The sequence below is a fragment of the Notamacropus eugenii genome, chromosome 1 (assembly GCF_028372415.1).
Source record: "Notamacropus eugenii isolate mMacEug1 chromosome 1, mMacEug1.pri_v2, whole genome shotgun sequence".
Taxonomy (NCBI): domain Eukaryota; kingdom Metazoa; phylum Chordata; class Mammalia; order Diprotodontia; family Macropodidae; genus Notamacropus; species Notamacropus eugenii.
This window is the reverse complement of record NC_092872.1, coordinates 313130164-313150174: the sequence shown is the minus strand read 5'-3', so window position 1 is coordinate 313150174 and position 20011 is coordinate 313130164. Positions and strand designations below refer to the sequence as shown.

The following is a 20011-nucleotide window of genomic DNA, read 5'->3' as shown; positions in this document are numbered from 1 at the left end:
AATGGCTCAAGCCTCAAGTCCTTCTTACTATTATTTTTTCTTATTTATAGGAGGTGGGGGGAGGGCACAATCTTAGGCTCTCCTCTCTGCTCCTAAGCCACAGCTAAGGCCTCCAGCCACTGTCCCACAAATGATCTTACTCCCTGCTATCCCTCCAGTGGTTGCAAACCATAGCTGTCCTCTCTGCCTTGGAACTGAAACCAGGGACTGTGTCCTCCCACAAATGCCTGGAGCCAACAGGGTCCCTGCCTTGCTATTGTGAGTGCTAGCTACTTGCCCCCGAAGTCACGCCCTGGAGGCATCTAGTCAGCACTTGTGCTGTGCTTGGTGTCCCTCCATTGGGAAAGATCCTTCAAACTTCTTCAGCTCAGACATCAGACCCCCCACGCTGTCTTTGAGATGAAAGTTTCTAAGTTTGAGGCTGCCTCTCTACCCAGATGCCCAAAGGGCTTATTCTTTGTTGATTCTGCAGTTAGCCTGGAGGCATTTGTACTTCACTCAGGCCAAACCTTCACTCTGGAGGTGGGGGTCTTTCCTGAGGTATTTTCAGATTGTCTTAGGAGGACACCTGCTTTACCCCATGTTTATTTCTGCTACCCTGAAGTGATGTTCTGTCTTTTTTTGTGGAGGAAAATTGGAGAGCTGAAAGTTTTCTGACCTACTCTGCCATCTTCCCAGAATCCTCTCCTCCATCATTTCTTCCTCTGGAGGTAGATAGCATTTTTCATCTTAAGTCCTTTGGAATTGTCTTGGATCACTGTATCGCTGAGAATAACTAAGGTATTCACAGATGATCATCATACAATATGGCTGTTACTGTGCATAATGTTCTCCTGGTTCTATTCGTTTCACTTTGCATGTAAGTCTTCCCAGATTTCTCTGAAATCATCCTGCGTGTCGTTTCTTATAACACGATAATATTCCACTGCAATCATATACCACAACTTGTTCATCCATTCTCCAGTTGATGAGCATCCCCTCAATTTTCAAATCTTTGCCACCAAAAAAAAAAAGCTGCTATAAATAGTTTTATACATATAGGCCCTTTTCCTTTTTCTTTGATCTCTTGAGGGTACAAACTTAGTAGCACTATTTCTCGGTCAAAGGGTAGGCAAAGTTTTATAACCCTTTGGGCACAGTTGGATGGATTGCTCTTGCTGCCTCAGGGACCATACTTCCTTGATGCATCCTTCTCTCCCTCACCCCCCCTCCTCTCCCCATGCTGAGTCATTCCAAAGCACCAAATCCTTCAACATTAAGCTGGGCCAAAGGGAAGAGGGAGCTCAGCTGATTACCTTCCCTGCTGCCTAGATAAGAAAACAAGCCCAAAGAGGGAAGTAACATGCCAAAGATCAAAGATAGTAAGTGGCAGAGCTGGAGTAGAGCCCAGGTCCCCTGACTTCAAACCCAAGGATCCTTCTGCTGCCTCTACACTGTGTTCACACAACAGAGAACTTTACCTAAAGCATTCCCCAGCAGAGCAATCATGTTAACAGGTAATTCACAGTGTCCCATAATCATAGGACATCTGCAAACTTGATAAAGACTAGAAGGTCAACAAATAGAAGTTTATTAGAGTTAATGCTAATATGGTAGCTTTCAGGCTGTTCCTAACTCAGCAAATGACCATCTGGATTTTTTCACTTCATACTATCATACTATTGAGGGTGCTAGGACCCTGAAATAGAAACACGTGGGCCTTGCCCAAATGAATTTGACCCAAGCCTTCTTTCGGTCAAAGAAAAACAAAGTTTATTAAAATCTGCCGTATTGACCCAACTCTTGCATTGGCAAATAGGGCAGATTGAATCAAGTGGGAAGATTCAAGGAGAGTTCAAGGGGGTTTCCAGAGCCTGTACCCCATCTTTCCTCCATCAAACAAATGGGACCCAAATTCTTTTTGGGTAAGCTGCAAAGGTCTCGGCTTCTGAAACTACTTCCTGCTGGCAAGGGGTGTAGAGCTGTCCCTGCCTTGTTAGGTCCCGTTCAAGGGTCAGACTTCAGGTCCAGTGGGCTAGAGACCTTCGACTCAGCTGGAGGTTGGTACATAGCCCGAACAGCATCTGAAAGCTGATGACTTGGACCCTGGCAGAGACAAACCTGGCAAAGAGGTTAAGCAAATAAGGACCAAACAGGCATAAAAGTTGTGCAGAGAAAAGACAATTTCCTCAGAGGGAATTTAAAGATGACTACGGCAAGGCCAAAACATAAAAAGAAAAGGGCATGTTTGTTTGATAGGGGAGTTTTTTGCTTTCAGATATCCTCTTTCTTTCCAAATTGCTCCATGGGCTTGTAGAACATGGAAAATATATTTTGAGTCAGTAAAAACATTTACTCTTTTATTTTCCCCTAGCTCTAGGGCTCTGGTGGGTACTCTTAATTCTTCCTTCTGGGCAGAGGTCCCAGGGGCCAGGGATTTGGCCTCGATGGTGTGGTGGAGACTATTTGGTACCTAGCTCTCCTAACCCCTTGTTCTATGTACCACACTGCTTTAGGGTTCAGAAATGAGTGGCCCACTCGAAGAATTAGGTCAGGGGTGTCTAAGAGCAAGGTTTAATATTTGGTGAGCCTGCAGCTAGCCAGCCACTGGTGGCCCTCTGTTTCCAGGATGCTCTGAACTCTGTGGGGAGTTAGGACTTCTTGAAATTGGCCAAGTATAAGTTTAGAGGATTCCTCAATTAGAATGACTTTAGTAACCACTGTCTAAAGGCATGTAGGCCATCCAGCAGCCACAGGAGTCTAATTATTTTAAAAAATAGGCAACCGGCCTGGGGTCAGGGCCTAAGGACCGGGTTAGGACTCCCAAAGCCTGTTGTACCCCTAAAGCTCAACAATCTGAATTTCTTAGATATTCATTTAGTTTATTAATGAACATCCCCTTGAACAAATATGACTTTGATCTAGTTAAGATGAAAGTTAAGTTTTTCAGACCTGAGTGTAAATTAATTCAGCCTAGTTGCTTTCTTGCTAACACTTAGCTGAAGGGGTATACTGAGGAAATGGCAGTGAGTATACTGTCAGAGGTGAGCAACTGGATACAAAAGGGAGCTGAAGCAGCATAACATGGGCTCCTGGGAAAGGTACACAAGGTCACTAGAGAGGAGTACTAACAGGCTACTAAGAGAAGAGTTTTTGTCAGTTTCCAAATTATGCCAGCCCTGTCACTGGGGCTTCCTTAATCAGTCCTCCTCCTATCCCCTTCCATGTCTCATGCTCTGAAACTGGAAGCAATTGTGGCATAGTAGAAAGAATGACAAACTTGGCATCACAGAACCCAAGTTCAGATTCCAGCTCTGTGTAACTTTCAACATCATTTTCCTTATCTGTGAAAAGATAGAAAATCAGTAACTTCCAAGTCTTTTCCAAGTCTGGATCTCGGATGCTTTAAACTCTTCAACTACATTATGTACTAAATAAGCCTCTGTGAGTTGGCCTCAAATCTAACCATCATTTATAATATTGTTTTTATAGCAAAATGCCTCGTGAATTCCGAACAGTTGACTTAGAAATGAACTATTGGAAATAAACCTATTCATAAGTCAGGAACTACTTATGTAGGAGGAAAAATTGCAGCGAATCCAATTTATGACCTAGTGGAAGGAAATTTGAATGTGAAGTCAGAGTTAAGTTAGAATTGGGTACTTTGAACATGTAAGTCACTGTATCCCTGGGCTTCAGTTTTCTTCATTTTTATGTAATTTTAGTCTTGATATGGAGTGACATTGCACATTAATCCTGTTCATAGAACTTGAGGAACTTTGGCCATGCCCCAGAGGTCATCTATAAATCATCAAGAATAAGATTTCAGCTAGATCCCTTAAGAAGCAACTGCGTAGGGAAGAATGAGAGGCCTAGCTCTGCTTTCCCACATAGGTAGAAATTTAGTATTTGTGGGTGAAAATTTCATCATCAGCCCATGAGTACATACCCTCAACCACTATTTGACTGTGTGAATAACCAACTGGTCCTTGATCTCAGAATTCTAGAACCTTTTCTCTCCACCATCTTTACTCCTCTTAGAATGATTAGACTTGTATTTGCTGTTGCAGGTGAAACAAGAAACTAATTAGCAGCTGTTGTCTGTCTGCGTGTTTATGTTAAATATTTTAAACATAAATCTGCATTCAAATGCAGAATGCTATGTTTGAATCCACAGAAGCCAAACAATTATGAAGGTATTGCCTTGCATTTTATAAATGATTATGACAAAATTGCCTCCCCAGAAAATGGAATGTTAGCATATTATTAAATAGCCAAATTCAAGTATCAAAAAGCAACAGTGACTCTGAACTGAGAAGTGTGCCACTAAATCAGTCTGACTAAAATCCCCCCCAAAAATAGTGATCTGGAGATTCCATGCCCTTCACAGAGCTTGGTTATTGGGGAAATCACATCCATCCTTAATAATAGCTAAAATAACGTCCCATGGGACACTAGGTTGGCCATTAAAGTCAGGAGGACTTTAGTTCGATTTCGGCCTCAGATTCTAACTGCTGTGTGATCCTAGGCAAATCACTTAACTCTTTGCTTCAATTCTTCATCTGTAAAATGAGCTGAAAGAGGAAATGGTAAAACACTCCAATATCCCTGCCAAGAAATGGGATCACAAAAAGCCAGACACAACTGAAAAACAACTGAACACCATGGGACATTAGGATTTGCAAAATGCTTTACAATGCCCCGGTTGGTTGTCATTATTATCCCCATTATATAGATGAGGAAACCAAGGCAGACAGCGGTGAGATGACTTGCCCAAGGTCATAGAGTTAGTCAGTGTCTGAGGCTGAATTTGTGAAATCGGGTCTTCCCAACTGCAGACTCAGCTCTTATCCACTGAGGCCACCTAGCTGCCAAGTTTCTTTTTACATATTTGCTATTTTTGTTCTTTTCCTGTTCTTAAGATTCTTTGGTTTCTGATTAAGTCAGAATTTGGAAAGGTACATTACTTGTTCTCCATTTCCCAAATTGGAGGCAAATGTTTTTGGTTTTAGAGAGGAAATCCCTTTTTATGATGGCAGATAGCTTCAGGAAGTAAGGAGGACTATGGTATAATGGAAAAATAAGTACCAAGGACTTTGAGATTATAGACTCAGTTTTTCTCTCTTAGTTTCAGGAAATTTTAATTCTATTTATGTATCTGTCTCAGTATTTTCTACTCGAACTTTTTTAATGGAAAAGTGACTACTATATGACTAACAAAATACAATTTATTATTTTGAAATATTTTGAGACACTGAGATAACATCTTCCATTCTATAAGCTAAAAACGTAGCAAGTGTCTCTGTGGAATAAGGTTTGTCTGAGCAGTTGCTCTTTTTTTAAATTCTCTCTTCCCAACAGAAAAATGGAAGGACACATTCTTTCCAGACCATACCTTTCTTCTCTCCCAGGATGGCTCAGGGAGCATTTGTCTCTGCCTTCATCCCACCTTCCAGGTCTAACACAGCAGCTCTAGTTACAACAGTAGTTTGCTCCTTAGACTAGGGGATAATTGGTCCCGCTTCTTTGCAATTTAGGAGCTCATAAAAACTAGTAAAAACCATCGCCACAAGATCCTGCCTTATATAAGATCCTCTGTTATATCTTTGGACGGCCTGCTTAAGGAGAAACCCAAATGTTTGGACAGATTTAAATCTTTGACTAGGTTAAATTCTGTGAATTTCTAGCTCATCATCGGAATCCTCCATTTACAATCTTTTTATGCAACAAATACACAAACATTCATTACAAAAAAGTTATGGTCAATCACAGGTTTCATGGGAAGGGAAAATGCTTTCAAAACCACTAATTAAATCATAAGTTATGAGCAAGGTTTAAAAAAAATAACAGAAAAAACTTGTTTGCAGGCAGTGATAATCGTAAAAGGGAAAGGGAAGCTGAAGCACTTCACATGTTTCAGTCATCCCTTGCAGAAGAATAGCTCAGTCACCTCTCAGTCAGAGATATACTAGGCAGAAGCAGAGGCAGCTTTGGCTATCCTTACAACCACCTTGACTCTGTAGCCTTAATGTTCAAAGCACTCCACCCATCTGTATCACTTACCTTTTTCTGAGTTCCCTTCCAACTTTATTTTTCTCTTTATTTGCAATTCCTTAAAAAAATAAAAAGCCACTGTAGCAGAACTTCAACTCTCACTTTATGGTGAGATCTCTAGGCAAGAGGACAGGACCTCATTGTCCTCTCAGGACAATGCTTCTTCTGGAGGTTATCTCTTTTTAAGTGAGATATCTCACACCCAAACAAACCCAGATACTACTATAAGGGGTTGTCATATTTACCTCTAACCAGAATATGTGAGGTTTACTTAAGTAGCCCAGTCCAGCCCCAGGTCATCACTAATACAGAGAATTGTGGAAAATGGGAAAAGGGCCAAAAGAGCCATTACTGTCAAGGATACCACCAAGCTCTCAGGCAAACATATCATCCTTCACTCCTTACTCTCTCTTATCTGAGAAATTCAGTCTTTTGCAAAGGCCTATCAATTTTATCATCATAATACCTCTCTCTTCTGATGCTGCTACCATCTTGGTGCGAAGAGCAGGTCAGATACAAGCCTATACACATACATACTTATTAAATTCTGGGGACTCTCTTTTCTTTCCAGAATCAATTATAAAAGTCCTCTGTTGTTCAAAGACCTTCATAACCTGAACCCTTCCTTTTTTTCTGGTCTTCTTATACCTCACCCTCCCCCCCCCCCCAACACATACCTTGAGAGCCAGTGACACTGGCCACTTTGCTTTTTCTTCAATGAGAGGCAGCCCTAAACAAGGGCATGGGCTGTCTCCCACCCCAAGAATGCTTCCTACTCATCGTCACCTCTAGACTTCCCAGCTAAAGTCCCACTTTGTACAGGAAGCCTTTCGTGACACCTCTTAATTCTAGAGCCTTCTCTCTGTTAACTGTTTCCAATTTAGCTTATATATAACTTGTTTATAGTGCATAATTGTTTGCATGTTATCTCCCCCATTAGACTATAATCTCCTTGAGAGCAAGGACCATCTTTTACCTTTCTTTGTATCTCCAGCACAATGCCTGGGCACATACAAGGTGATTAATGTTTATAGATTGACTGACTGAAAACTGTGCTTGACTTCTATTTTTAAAGGAAAAAAAAGGTTTCGGAACCATCTAAAAGACCAAAAGATGATCACAAATAGTCAGCATAGTTTCATCAAGAACAAGTCACGCCAAACTAAATCCATTTCCTTTTTTTTGACAAGACTGACAGATAAAGGAAAATTCTGTAGAAATAATTTACCTGGATTTTAGCCAAAGCTTTTAGACGGTTCTCATGCAATTCTTGTAGACAAGCTAGAGAGATAATGCAAAACTGGTTGAACTGCCAGACCAGAAGAATGATTCCTCATCAATGGTTCAATATTAACTTGAAAAGAAGTTTCTACTAGAGTGGCCCAGATCTGTGCTATTTCATAACCCTTATGTCAGCAATGTGAGTAAAGGAACATGTTTATCCAGTTTGCACATGGCCTAAAACTAGGAGGGATGGAACACTGGGCCCATTAGAATAAGATGAAGTTTAATAGAGATAACTGTCAAGTCTTTCACTTGAGATTTTTAGAAAAATCAGATCTACAAATAAATAATGGTCAGCTCTGCAAATAAATGACAGGTTTACCTGAGAAAGATCTGGTGTTTTTAATGGACTACAGAGTCAATGTGAGGCAATAGTGTGATGTGTGACCTAGTAAAGCTAAAGTGATCTTTGCCTGCATTAAGAGAAACATAACGTCCAGGGATAAAGAGGTGATAATCCTGCTATCCTCTAATATGGCCAGATCACATGTGGTATATTACAAGAAATTCAAACATATTTCTTTTTGTTAATTTTATATCATCAGGAAACAAGCATTAATTAGAGAATAATTAGTAACATTTATAAGTTAAGGATTGCCAGGTACTTGATCCATAAAACAATTATATGAAGTAGGTACTACAAGTATTATTATTCCTATTTCACTGAAAGGTTAAGTTATTTCTCTAGGGTTCCACAGCTAGGAATGATCAGATACAGGATATGAGCCAAGTTCATTTTCCGGATTTCAAGTCCACCATTCTTTCCAGTATCACCTGTTTAGGTGTCATGTTTTAGGAAGGATGTTGATAACCTGACAGCATCTAGAGAAGGATAGTTAGGATAAGGAAGATCCTTCAGGCTGTACCATAGGAGGATTCCTTGAAGGAAATGGGAATATTCAGCTTAGAGACAAAAAGACTTGCTGAGAGAAGACAGAGGAGGGACTGGAAGAAGAATAAGATTGCTATCTCCAATTATTTGAAAGATTGTATTATAGAAGAGGATTGAACTCATTCTACTTGGCCTGAAAGAGCAGCATTAGGAACAATGGGTGGGAGTCATAGAATGAAACATAAAGGTTTGGTGTGATAAAAAATTTCTTAACAATCAGAGATATCTAGAAATAGATCAGAGTGCCTCAGGATGGGTTAAGCATCATATTACAGGTTTTAAAGAAATGGCTGGATGAGCATTTTGGGGGAGATGTTGTTAGTGGGGTTCTTACTCCTCCACTTCCCACCCCTTCAATCTTGCTAAATTCTTTAGCTGCCTTGGAGCAGTTGGCCCCAAACCAGGGTTAGACTAGGAATTCCATATGAAACCAGAGCCTTGAACCTGTTCCAGGGCAGACCTAAGCCCTTGGGGTCATTTAGGACTAACCTGACCTAACCTCCAGACTGATCCAAATTAGAGTAGAACTCTGGATCTGTCCTGCTTGAAGACCGCAAGTGTACACTCAGGTGGCCTTGAAAGCTTTAGCTACCAAGCACTTATCCTCTTGATATTTAGCTCTGTTTCATTTCAAATGTGGGAAGACATGATGTAATATCAGTGCTCCCAACGAATCATCTAACTATAAATGGTCACAGAATTGGTAATACCATAGGTCTCAAGACTGATATTAGAGTGAATATCTTTGCAAAATTGGTCATTTAAAATATTAGCATAATTAAAACTCTCATTTTAAATACAGAAGAAACTAAGGACTTCGGTTTCTAATATAGATCCAGAATAGAATGTAGTTTATAAAAATCTTTGTCCAAAAGTCCCTCTAGTGGCAGTGATGAAAAATATTTCCCAGATAAAGGAAAATTTTTCTTTGTGCAAAGTTTTGAGTATAAATTTCTTTGCCATATTGAAAAATATGAGCCATACATATAACAAATGACTTTTAGCTAAAAATTTTTCAGTATATTATATATTGCCTTGATTGAATGTTTTCTATAAAATTGTATACCTAAAATACAATAAATAATTAATGGCTAAATATAGACATTATCTACTGTCTTATGTTTGTATTCTTCTCTATTGGAAAAAGATGATATTTAACTCTTTGTTTTCATATTTCTCAAAAAACATTAACTATCTTGTTAATACCTGGATCCCTGGCAGCCCTTTATTTCTTTTATTTATCCTGAATCGTTTTTCCTTTTAGCTCTAGAAAGCTAATTCATCGCCTATGAACATACTCTAAAGTTACATTTAATCACATGCATTCATGAATTAGAATAACCTAGAAAGAAACATTGATTTTTATTCTGTAAAACAATAGTAAAATATTGTACATGTGTAAATGTACAGAATTTTATATCACAACCAGTCCCTTAACCAGATGCTTTGGTATAATTATCTCTTAGACTGTTGTACAGAGACATCTATTAGGATTTCCGAAGGGGCCATATCCAGGTGTTTGAAATGGCTAAGAAGACCATAGATAGAAAAGCCTGTGGTTGGAAAGACTATACAACTTATTCTAAAGTAAATTTTTTGTGTTCAATTAATCAATCAAAAGCATTTATTAAGTGCCTGCTACATGTCAGGTAGTGGTAGGCACTGTAGATTCAAAGACAAAAAGTTAAACAGTCCCTGTTTTCAAGGAACTCACATTCTTGGGGGAGACATTAAGTATAGATCAAAGTATGCAGGGAACATACAGAATAAAGAAAATGTAACTATAAGGTAGTAGGGATGGAGGGCACTTACCACTGGGAAGGATGAGGAAAGATAGAATGAAATACCTGAACTGAAAAAGAAAAAGAAAGATGTTATGAGCCTGAGGTGAGGAAAGAATATATTCCAGACATTAAGACCTAGAAGATTCAGAGAAGGAGTCAGTGTTATGTGTGACAGGGTGAAGGCCAGTCTGGCAGGACTGTAGTGTGCAGGAAGGGGAGGAATGTGTAATGGGACTGGAAAGATGGATTGGGAAAGGATTTAAAAGCTAAACACAGGAGTCTATATTTTATCCTAGAGGGATCAGGGAACCACTAGAATCTGCGTAGGGAAATCATATGGCCAGGCTTGTACTTAAGGAAAATCATCTTAGCAGCCATGCTGAGAATCTGTTGAAATGTTTAAACATGTAAAACAGGAAGACCAAATGCAGTAATGTAGGTGGAAGACGATGAAGTCCTGAACTAAGGTAGTAGGTGTGTTAAGGGGAAAGGAATGCATGCAAAGATGTTGTGGAAATGGCAAAATTTGGCAACTTTTTGGATATGTGAGGTGAGAGAAAGTGAGGAGTGGAGGATAATCCTGAGGCTGGAGACTGGAAGAATGATGGTGCCCTCAACAGAAATAGGTAAATTCAGTAGGTTTAGGTATAAAGAATAATGAGTTCTATTATGAATGTGTTGAGTTTGAGGTTTCAATGGAATATCCACTCTGAAATGTATGATAAACTGTTGATGTGTGACCAGAGTTCAGGAGAGAGACTAGAGCAGGATTTATAGATCTGAAGTCATTTGCCTAGAAATGATTATTAAAATCATGGGAGCACGTGATGTCACCAGTAAGAAAGAGAGTGCAGAGAAAAAAGAGGATCCAGGACAAAGTCTTGACTGGAACCTACAGTTAGGAGGTTTGATAGGATAGGGATGATCATCCAGAAAATCTTTCATGGAGACAGAACCTAGCAACTATTTCTGCAGGTTCTACAGCCCCTACATCCTTAGCAGCCACAGGTACTGAAAACCCAGAAAAGATACTTCTCTCTACCAAAGAAATCAATAAGAAATTGATATGGTTTTCTCAATAGAAAGAACGTTAAATAAGATGCATTACCCCCTGTTTTGCCACTGTACCCTAAAAACCACGGGGTCTTTACATTTGACATGCGGCTAACATGTCCTATGTATGTTGTCCTCTATTAGAATGTGAACTCTTTGAGAATAGGAATTATCATGCTTTTCTATTTGTATCCCCAGAGCTTAGTACAGTGCTTTACAAATAGTAAGTGCTCAATAAATGATCATTCATTCATTCATGATGTACAAGCAGAAGAGACTAAGAAGGAACAGACAAGTAGGAAAGCCAAGTGGGAGAGTAGTGTCACAAAAATCCAAAGAAAAGACAGTATCCTAAAGGAAAGGGATCTCTCTTCATTGATGCCTTGAAGGTTGTCAAACATTTTTATCCTTCTCCTCAGTGTTCCTTTTTTCTCAGCAATGCTCCCATGTATAAAATCATATAACCATAGAGTAATAAGGATGAAAAGAACAGACATAGGGAAGAGCAAGTCATAGTTCATTAACCACAGTGTGGTAAATACTATTGAGTGTGTGTTGAAGGACACTGAGGCAGGAGGACATATTCAATTATTGGGGGAAAAAATCCCCTTTACCTTAATTCTAAGAAGATTGAAATGCTGACACAGAAAATTACTTGACTTTGGTCCTGGAAACTTATCTATAGAAATAAAATTATGTTTGAGAGGAAAAAGCATTGGCTTGAACACTGTTTAAGAAGTAAATGTTTATGCATAAACATTGGTCAGTCTAGCTCAGAACCTTCATCCTCCTATGAATATTAATAATATAATAGTATTCTTATTACTTCCATTGCTTTTATTTTCTCAAGGTGACCCTAAGCCACCTTGGTAAGAGCCAGCATAGGTTATAAGTTTCATATGCTGAAACTCCGCTAACGTCACTTACTTCTGACAGAACATTGTTTGTACTTTAATGCTAATGTTCACTTTTCATTCACCTTTAACCACTCCCCAGGCCATGTTCCAAATGATGTTTTTTGTAATGATTTTTTTTCCATTTGCTCTACAGGTCAGCCATTTGGCTCAGATAAATAGTAACGTGATCTAACAAAGGAAGAAACTCAGATCTATGTCCATGCGAAATTATTGTGCCCTTATTAAGGGACCTCTGATATTTGCAATAGTATATTGTTACTCACCTTTGCCAGTTTATTCCCTAGAGCAAAATAAATTGTTTAGAAATCTGTTGAAAATAACTAGTATTATGTACTTACTAATACCACCATTATTGGAGCAAATTTCTCTCAACTATTTCCCAATATGTAATTTCCTTAATATGTAAGTCCTTGATGTAAATTGTAAAGTTTCTGTGTGTTTGTGTATTTATATATACACACATGTATGGGACAAGGACCAGAGGTACCATTTGACTGACACCATGGAAGCTGACAGTTTGTTCTGGGTTGTGCTGTGGGGTTGCCAGACTTCTCAGCTGGGGATTAAGGTTCCCCAAAACAGAAAAGTAAAGGAAGCACCGGGTACAAAACATGAATCAGACATAGATCAGAACCTTTTATTACCACACAGAAACAATGATAGCCTTAGAGATCACCACACACACTACAAATTCACTTCTCTCTTCTAGTACAATCAGTTCAGTGACTAATAGCTAATGCCTTTCTTGTTGGAACACAAATGGTGTTTTCAAAGCTGACATTTAGGTCTTTTGCATTTCACCAGCCTGGCTAGTCAAACAGTGAAGGGTGATCTTCAGGTTGTCTCTCTCCATTGTTGGTAACTCCTTTTTGACCTGTCTTCTTCTGCTGCTGCTACCTCTGGAACTGTTCCAATAGCCACTTCCTTGGGCCAGCCAGTGATACTCTCTCTTCTCTCTGCTGCAAGAGTGTTACCTTGTAAGAACTCATAAGACCTTCTTCAGAGAAAAGAAGACACAAGAGGGAAATAATCCCATACCAGGCTGGCTTTCATACCCCTCTTGGCCCTGTTTCTGGCTTCTGAACTTCAAAAACCGTGCTCCTGCGAAGGTATCTTCATCCTTCCTACCTGTCTTTTCACCTCCCTTTTTGGTATTGTCTTCTTTCAGTAGAATGTAAGCTCTTTGAGGACAGAGGCTGCCTTTGTTTTTGCTTGTATATATCCCCAGTACTTAGCATAATGCCTGGCAATTGTTGTTCATCCTTCATCCTCAGTTTTGGGGTCAAAGTGTTTGACCGTAGTTGATCAGACCAATATGAGCTCAGAAGGTCTACCACAAGTCAGGCACAAATAGTCCATTTGAATATTTGGGATGGAGATGTCTCTAGATTTGTACATCTCATATTTCCTTTGGGCTACTACGATTCTGCCTTGTTCATAGAGCACGGTGCCTTCTTTGATATCCTATGCCATTATCTTCGATGTCTCATAAATGATGCTAAAGTACTTCAGAGAGACTGAGAGTGTCCTTATACCACTTCTTCTGACCTCTGTGAGTACTTGCCTTGTGCAAGGTCTCTGTAAAATAGTCTTTTAGGTAAAAGTACATTTGGCACTCAGGCTATGTGTCTAGCCCATCACAGTTTCCCTCTCTGTAGTAGTTTGAATGCTTGGCAGTTCAGCTTGAGAGAGAACTTCAGTGTCCAGTACCTTCTCTTGCCAGGAGAGCTTCAGTATCTTCCTATGACAATTCAAATGGAAGTGGTTCAACTGCCAACCCTGGCAACTAATAGTTGTTTGTTTCCTTCCTTATTTTCACAGACTATCATTGGCAATTTGCATGTTAGTAATGTCATGTTCCATGATTTTCAATCATATGGGATCACCAGGAGGATTTTAGAGTCTAAAAGATGCGCATTTGTGGTAGAAAGCAATTTGAAGTGAATCAAAGTGCTACAATGTTCCAAATATAGATAAACCTGATCTTCACCTATTTTATTCTAGTTTCATGAGGCTTATTGTCCATCTGTCATACCTGTCTAAAATTTGTATACTGAAAATCTCTATCCAATTATATTTCATAATCTGGGCAGTTATATATTTTTCATCTAGTTTTCACAGTGTAGATGGTTTCAAGTTAATATTGGCTTCATCAAAGAGTCTTTGGAATGTTCCAGGGCTCAGTACAATTAACACTGTCATGTGAATGGGCAGCTAGGTGGCACAGTGAATTGAGTGTTGGGCCTGGATTCAAGGAGATCCTTCTTCCTGAGTCCAAATCTAACTTCAGATACTTACTAGCTATGTGACCCTAGGCTAGTCACTTAACCCTTTTTACCTCAGTTTCCTCATCTGTAAAATGAGATGGAGAAGGAAATGGCAGTTTGCCATGAAAACTCCAAATAGGGTCACAGAAAGTCAGACAAGACTGAAAACACCTAAACAAACATATGTGAATAGAAACATTTGAAGAACTTCACTGTGTCCGTGAGGAAGCCTTCTTTTTTAGACTCTTTGCAGGACATCCTTCATGACACTCACATATGTCTGTTTTCAACTAAACTTAACACATTTATTAAGCATGTACTATGTGAAAGCCCTATTTTAGGTTCTAGAGATAGAAGGACAAAAATGAAAATGTCCCTAGTCTTAAAAAGTTTACATTTAATTAGAGGAATACAAAATGTGCACAGATAAGAAAATACAATATACAAGAAATTTCAAGAGGGACAGAGCACTAATAGCTGAAAGGATCAGGAAAAGCCTTATACCTCAGGTGTACTTGGAAAAAAGAAGTTAAGAAAGGTGTTGAAGTGTATTCCAGACAATAGAAATTACTGATGCTTTATGTTTTATTTGCTGTCGATACTTGAGGTGGCAGAGAAGAGTCATTTAATCTTTTATGATTTTAACATGATTTGAACTTTCAGTCATGTCTGACTTTTCATGATTTCATTTGAGGTTCTCTTGGCAAGAATACCAGATTCTTCTCTAGCTCATTTTATACATGAGGAAACTGAGGCAGATGGGGTTAAGTTACTTACTTGCCCAGGGTCAACATAGCTAGTAAGCATCTGAGGCCAGATTTGAACCCAGGAAGATGAGTGTTCCTGATTCTAGCCCCAGCATTCTATTGTCTGTGCCACCTGCCCTTACACTGTTTGAAAAGAGCCATTTATACAATATTTTGTCTTACTGAATCAAACTTTCTAAAAAATTAAGAATCTTATATTCTTTATACTTTTCAGGAGTTACATCACTGTTTTGTTACCTACCATAGAAAATCTACAAAAAGCTGCAAGTTCTATCCTCAGGTGGTCATCACAGATAATTTCAATTCATATAAAGACTTATTCTCATAAAGATATGTTAGAAATAAGAAAGTAGGCCTCATAAGCTGGTTCTTATTGTTAATAGTATTGCCTATTACCTTTTCCATTATTTTGGAATTTTCCCTTTGATGAGCTATCTTGAACATTGATTCCTGAGAACCTTTAAATTTGTCTCATCTACACGAATATTTTTTGTATGTATTTGGTCAGTTTCTAGTGCTTTTCCTAATCTTAAAGTTTTTATTTCTTACCAACTTTAAAATATTTATTTTATTTCTACTTCCTCATATAATGGGCAGGAGGACATTAGTCCTTTTCATTTTAGATCTGTCAGAGACATTTCATATATTATATATACACATATGTATATACACACATATACATACATATATGTGTGTATATATGTGTATGTTTATACATATACATATTTACAAACATTGCTACTTAGAGGGAGATTCAAATGGCAGAGCTACCCCTGTCCATTGGAACTGGCTACCTGAGCAAGGGGTCTGCATAATATTTTATGGTATTCAGAAACAGACACAATTCTTCAATCAAGATTTAACAAGGTATTAGAGTCCAGGTAACAGATACTGATTTATCAAACAAAATAATCGAAATTTAAAATGTTTTCACACCCTGGAAGGCCATTTTCCTAATAAAGTCAAGGAATAGGAAGGATTACTCTTAATTGGCTTAGTGCCAGGGGTTCCCAAAGTAGGCAGTGCTTCCCCCTCAGGGGCACTGGAGCAATCCAAGGGGATGGTAGCAACCTCGGGTGCAATTGAGGGGCATTGAATAAAAATAAGGGGACAGTAGAAGCATAAAGAAAGAAGAAAATTTTGAAAAACCATTTATACATGTTTCATCTGTTGTGTAATGGAGTTAAAGTTTTAGTGATTACATTATTTTCCAAATAAACACATAAAATACAAGTTGTAACACATCAGTGGTCAGGTTCACTGAGAATTCTTAACAAGCAAGTGCTGGCAAGCCTGTTGGGCATTGTTGGGAAATCCAACATGCATTGGCAGAAATATGTGTGTGTAATGACTTGTTTACAGTATGATACTATACAGTTACGTGACATGATACTGTGGAAAAAATCCACAAATTCACAATAAATTATTAAATTTAAGATGCATCATTTTTTGAAATTATGCAAATTTCAAAAAACATTTCAGAGTTAAAGAAAGTAGATTGCCAGAGAGGTGCTGAACATTTTTTTTAAAGGGGGCAGTGGGCCAAATAAATTGGGAAACCTCCAGATTAGTCAAAAGGATTAGTTTTTGTCTAGTCACCCCCATAATTCTGTCTTTGTCTAGTCACCAGCATAATTCTGTCTTCAGGTAGATCAGAGCTCTTGCCTGAACTTTGATTAGTTTACCTTTAGAAACTGGTAAGTCCTTTGAAAATGATGTAACAAAAAAATTTCTGACTAGGACACTATCTTCTTGGTATTTAATTAAGTACTGACAAGGTTTATTTTATTCAGTTGAATCCAAAGGCCTCAGACTAGAATACTGAGTAAAAATTATTTCTTCATATCTCTGTAAAAGGAAATGAGGAAAAGGGGGAGTTTGGGGGTGTTTGCACATTCCCCTCTTTTATTAGCATAAAACAATATAAAGCATAATTGATATTTATTAATCTAGAACAAACCCGCACAACATAAAGCCTGCAGGCTCAGGCCATTTGCCTGCCATAATATTTCAGGCAGCTTGTGAAAAAGGTAGGGCCGCCACTGTGCATGCTCCTCTTTGTCATGTGACCTGCAGCAACCAACCATCATCAGTCTAACCTGTCTCAGGCCCAAAGAAGTTTAGCCTATTTTAATTTTGCCTACTACCTACTGCCAAGCTGTGCAGCTCTGATCTAGAATCTCATGCTAATCAGTGGTGACATATACTGCCTTAATTTCATTTCATTCTTTTTACAGTTCTTAACACTGATTAATATTTTCAAAAAAAAGAGATCAAGGGTGGGAAGTGAGAGAGTTTAGGATGCTTCCATAATAATAATAATGAAACAATAATCACAATAACTCACACCTATAAGTCCTAAGTTTCAAAAGGCTCTGCAGCCTGATATCATGGATAGAGAGGTAACTTCAGAGTCAGAAAGACCTGAATTGAAATCCCACTTGTTCTACATGCTGGTTTGGGGTTTTTTCATAATTTATTTAACCTCAGAGTGCCCCCAGGCAGCTAAAACTCTAAGTTGCCTAGCAGATGCTTACTTTTCGTTGGTGGAAAGCATTTCCTGATCAGAAGTTCTCTATACCAATAATATCACAGGTCTGGGTTCATTTCCTCCCTTCCTCCCTGCCTTGGTGCCCCATCCTATGAGGTAAGTAGTGTGAATTATTATTCCCATTTTGCAGATGAGGGAGCTCAGAGTGAACTGATTTGGCCATGGTCATGTGACTAATAAATATTAGATCAGGGATTCTAACCCAGTTCTCTCTACTCCAAACCCAGTGCCCTGAATGTACTGATTGCTCTGAATATCTCTTACATATAGCTATTTATTTCTAGTCATCTCCTATCTGAATTATTTTAATAGACTTCCTATTTCCTATTACCTGATTCCAAGGAAAAAACATTCCAATCTGCACTCATCATCATTACTAGATTAGTCTTTTTTTTAAAATGCAGATTTAGTCATGTAACTCCGCTTAAAAAAAAAAACCACCCATGACTTTTCATTGCCTATAGACTAGATAACTGATTCATCAGCTTGACATTCAAATTGTTCCACAACCTGGATCTCTCTTGCCTCTCTAACCACTTCCTATTTCTGTCTGTCTTGGGTTCTTCGCTGTAGCAAGGCCTTTCTCAATCAGTGGATATTTATTAAAGGCCTACTAAACAAAAGTGAAATAGTCCTTGTTCTCAAGGAACCACTTGTTTTTATCAGGGGAAGCAGCATATGTATGTATACATACATATTACATAGAAGACAAACAGTACAACAGAGATGAGGCTATTGGGGGCAAGAGTGGGACTATTGAATCAATTGAATGATGAGGCCTCGTGTTGAGTGGAGTCTTGAAGGAGATGCACGATTCTGATAAATAGGGATGGGGGCATCCCAGATAGAGGTCTGGAGACATTAGCATGTCTAAAAGAGGGAACAGGTTTGTGGGGTGGGGTGGTGGGGAAAGGTGAGTATGCTTCCACAGTGGAGTATCATATAGGAGGAAGAGAAAGGCCAGCTTGCAGAAGAATTTGCACTGAGCTTTACTGAGACAGGGAGTTGTGTTGTCAAACTTAAACACTTTTGGAAAATCAATCTGCAGTATGGATTAGAGTGAGTAGAAACTTAAGGCAAGAAGGAAGCTCAGTGAATGCAAGTGTTAGGGCAAAGGTTGATGAGGGCCTGAATTAGAGCCTAGTTGTTTTGAAGGAAATCAGCGTGGAAGTAGAAAGGACAAGATTTGGCAATCAGTCAATAAACGTTTATTTTTTTAAATGTTTATTGATTTTTTTGAAGTCATGTAAAACATTTCCATATTAGACATATGTTGCAAAAAAAAAGAAAGGACTGTTAAAAACAATGTGCTTCAACCTGTACTCGTTGTTCATCTGGAAATGGATAGCATTGTGAGTCATTTGAAATTGTCTTGGATCATTGTTCATTAAACATTTATTAAGTGCCTACTATATTCAACCACTGTGCTAAGTGATGGGGCCACAAAAGCAGCAAAAGACAGTCCTTCCCCTAAAAAAGCTTACAGTCTCATGGGGGAGACGACCACTGATTGCCCATGTTAGAGAAATGACAGTGAAGAGTTGAGGAGACCATGGAGGTATAAATCTTCATGGCTAGAATAGAGGGTTGGTTTGGGAGGAAATTAACCCACAAGCATTTATTAAGTACCTCCTATGTGTCAGGCTCTATGTTAAGCACTGGGGATACAAAGAATGAAATTCCATAGTCCCAAGGAGCTGATTGTCTGGAAAGACAACAGATAGAGAATAAGGGTAAAGAAAATAAATATTAGTTACAAGGAGAAGAGCATTATCATTGAGGGTCAAGAAGTTCTTCATCTAGAAGGTGGTCTCCAAGCTGAATCTTGAAAGAGGTCAGAGATTTTATAAGGTATAACTGAAATGGGAATGCATTCCAGGCATGAGAGACAGCCAGCAGTAACAAAGACATAGTAAGAGACAGGAAGGCAATGCTGACTAAACTGGGGAACCGTGTGGGAAGGAGACAAGGATGAAAAGGTAGTTGGGACCAGGATGGTGTGACACCAGTGTGATACCCACAGCAGCCGCTATGGATATGCAGGCATGTTTCCAGGGTAAATTCACAGAATATAAACTCTCTTCCTCAAAGATGAAACCAAAATATTTATTCAGATACCAGAAAGCCAATTTCACAACAGGAACAACAAAGTTTGTACACATTACCAACAAAGGGAGCACTGCCTTCCCCAAGCCTTTCCTCAGTTAGACCTCCCCACAAACAAGCTCCCTTAGGCAAAATTCCTCTCTCTCTCTCTCTCTCTCTCATACTCACTGCTCTGCCATAGCTTTGCCTCCCTCTCTTTGAGCTCTGCCTCACTCTTTCTTCCTGCTCTACCCATTCAGCAAACTCTTTCCATCATTGGCTCCATGTGACTCAGGTTGTGGACTGGACCAAAGCTTAAAGCAGTCCACGTAATCCTGTTAAGGGGCAGGGAAGAACTTCAAATTCCCTTACCATTGC

General features: G+C 39.0%; 1 protein-coding gene and 2 long non-coding RNA genes across 12 annotated transcripts in view; 1 reads left to right on the top strand and 2 right to left on the bottom strand.

Annotated features, from left to right (window-relative positions):
• The window catches only part of GPHN (gephyrin), a 749523-nt gene that overhangs the window by 687085 nt on the left and 42427 nt on the right, over positions 1–20011 (top strand). The window lies entirely within an intron of this gene.
• Positions 1–20011, bottom strand: part of LOC140517915 (uncharacterized) — a 71610-nt gene that overhangs the window by 36251 nt on the left and 15348 nt on the right. The gene's annotated exons all lie outside the window — the stretch shown is intronic.
• Positions 1730–7387, bottom strand: LOC140517916 (uncharacterized). The gene is made up of 2 exons (XR_011971785.1): positions 7262–7387; positions 1730–2100 (listed from the first exon to the last, which is right to left on the bottom strand). It is a non-coding gene; the product is annotated as an uncharacterized lncRNA (long non-coding RNA).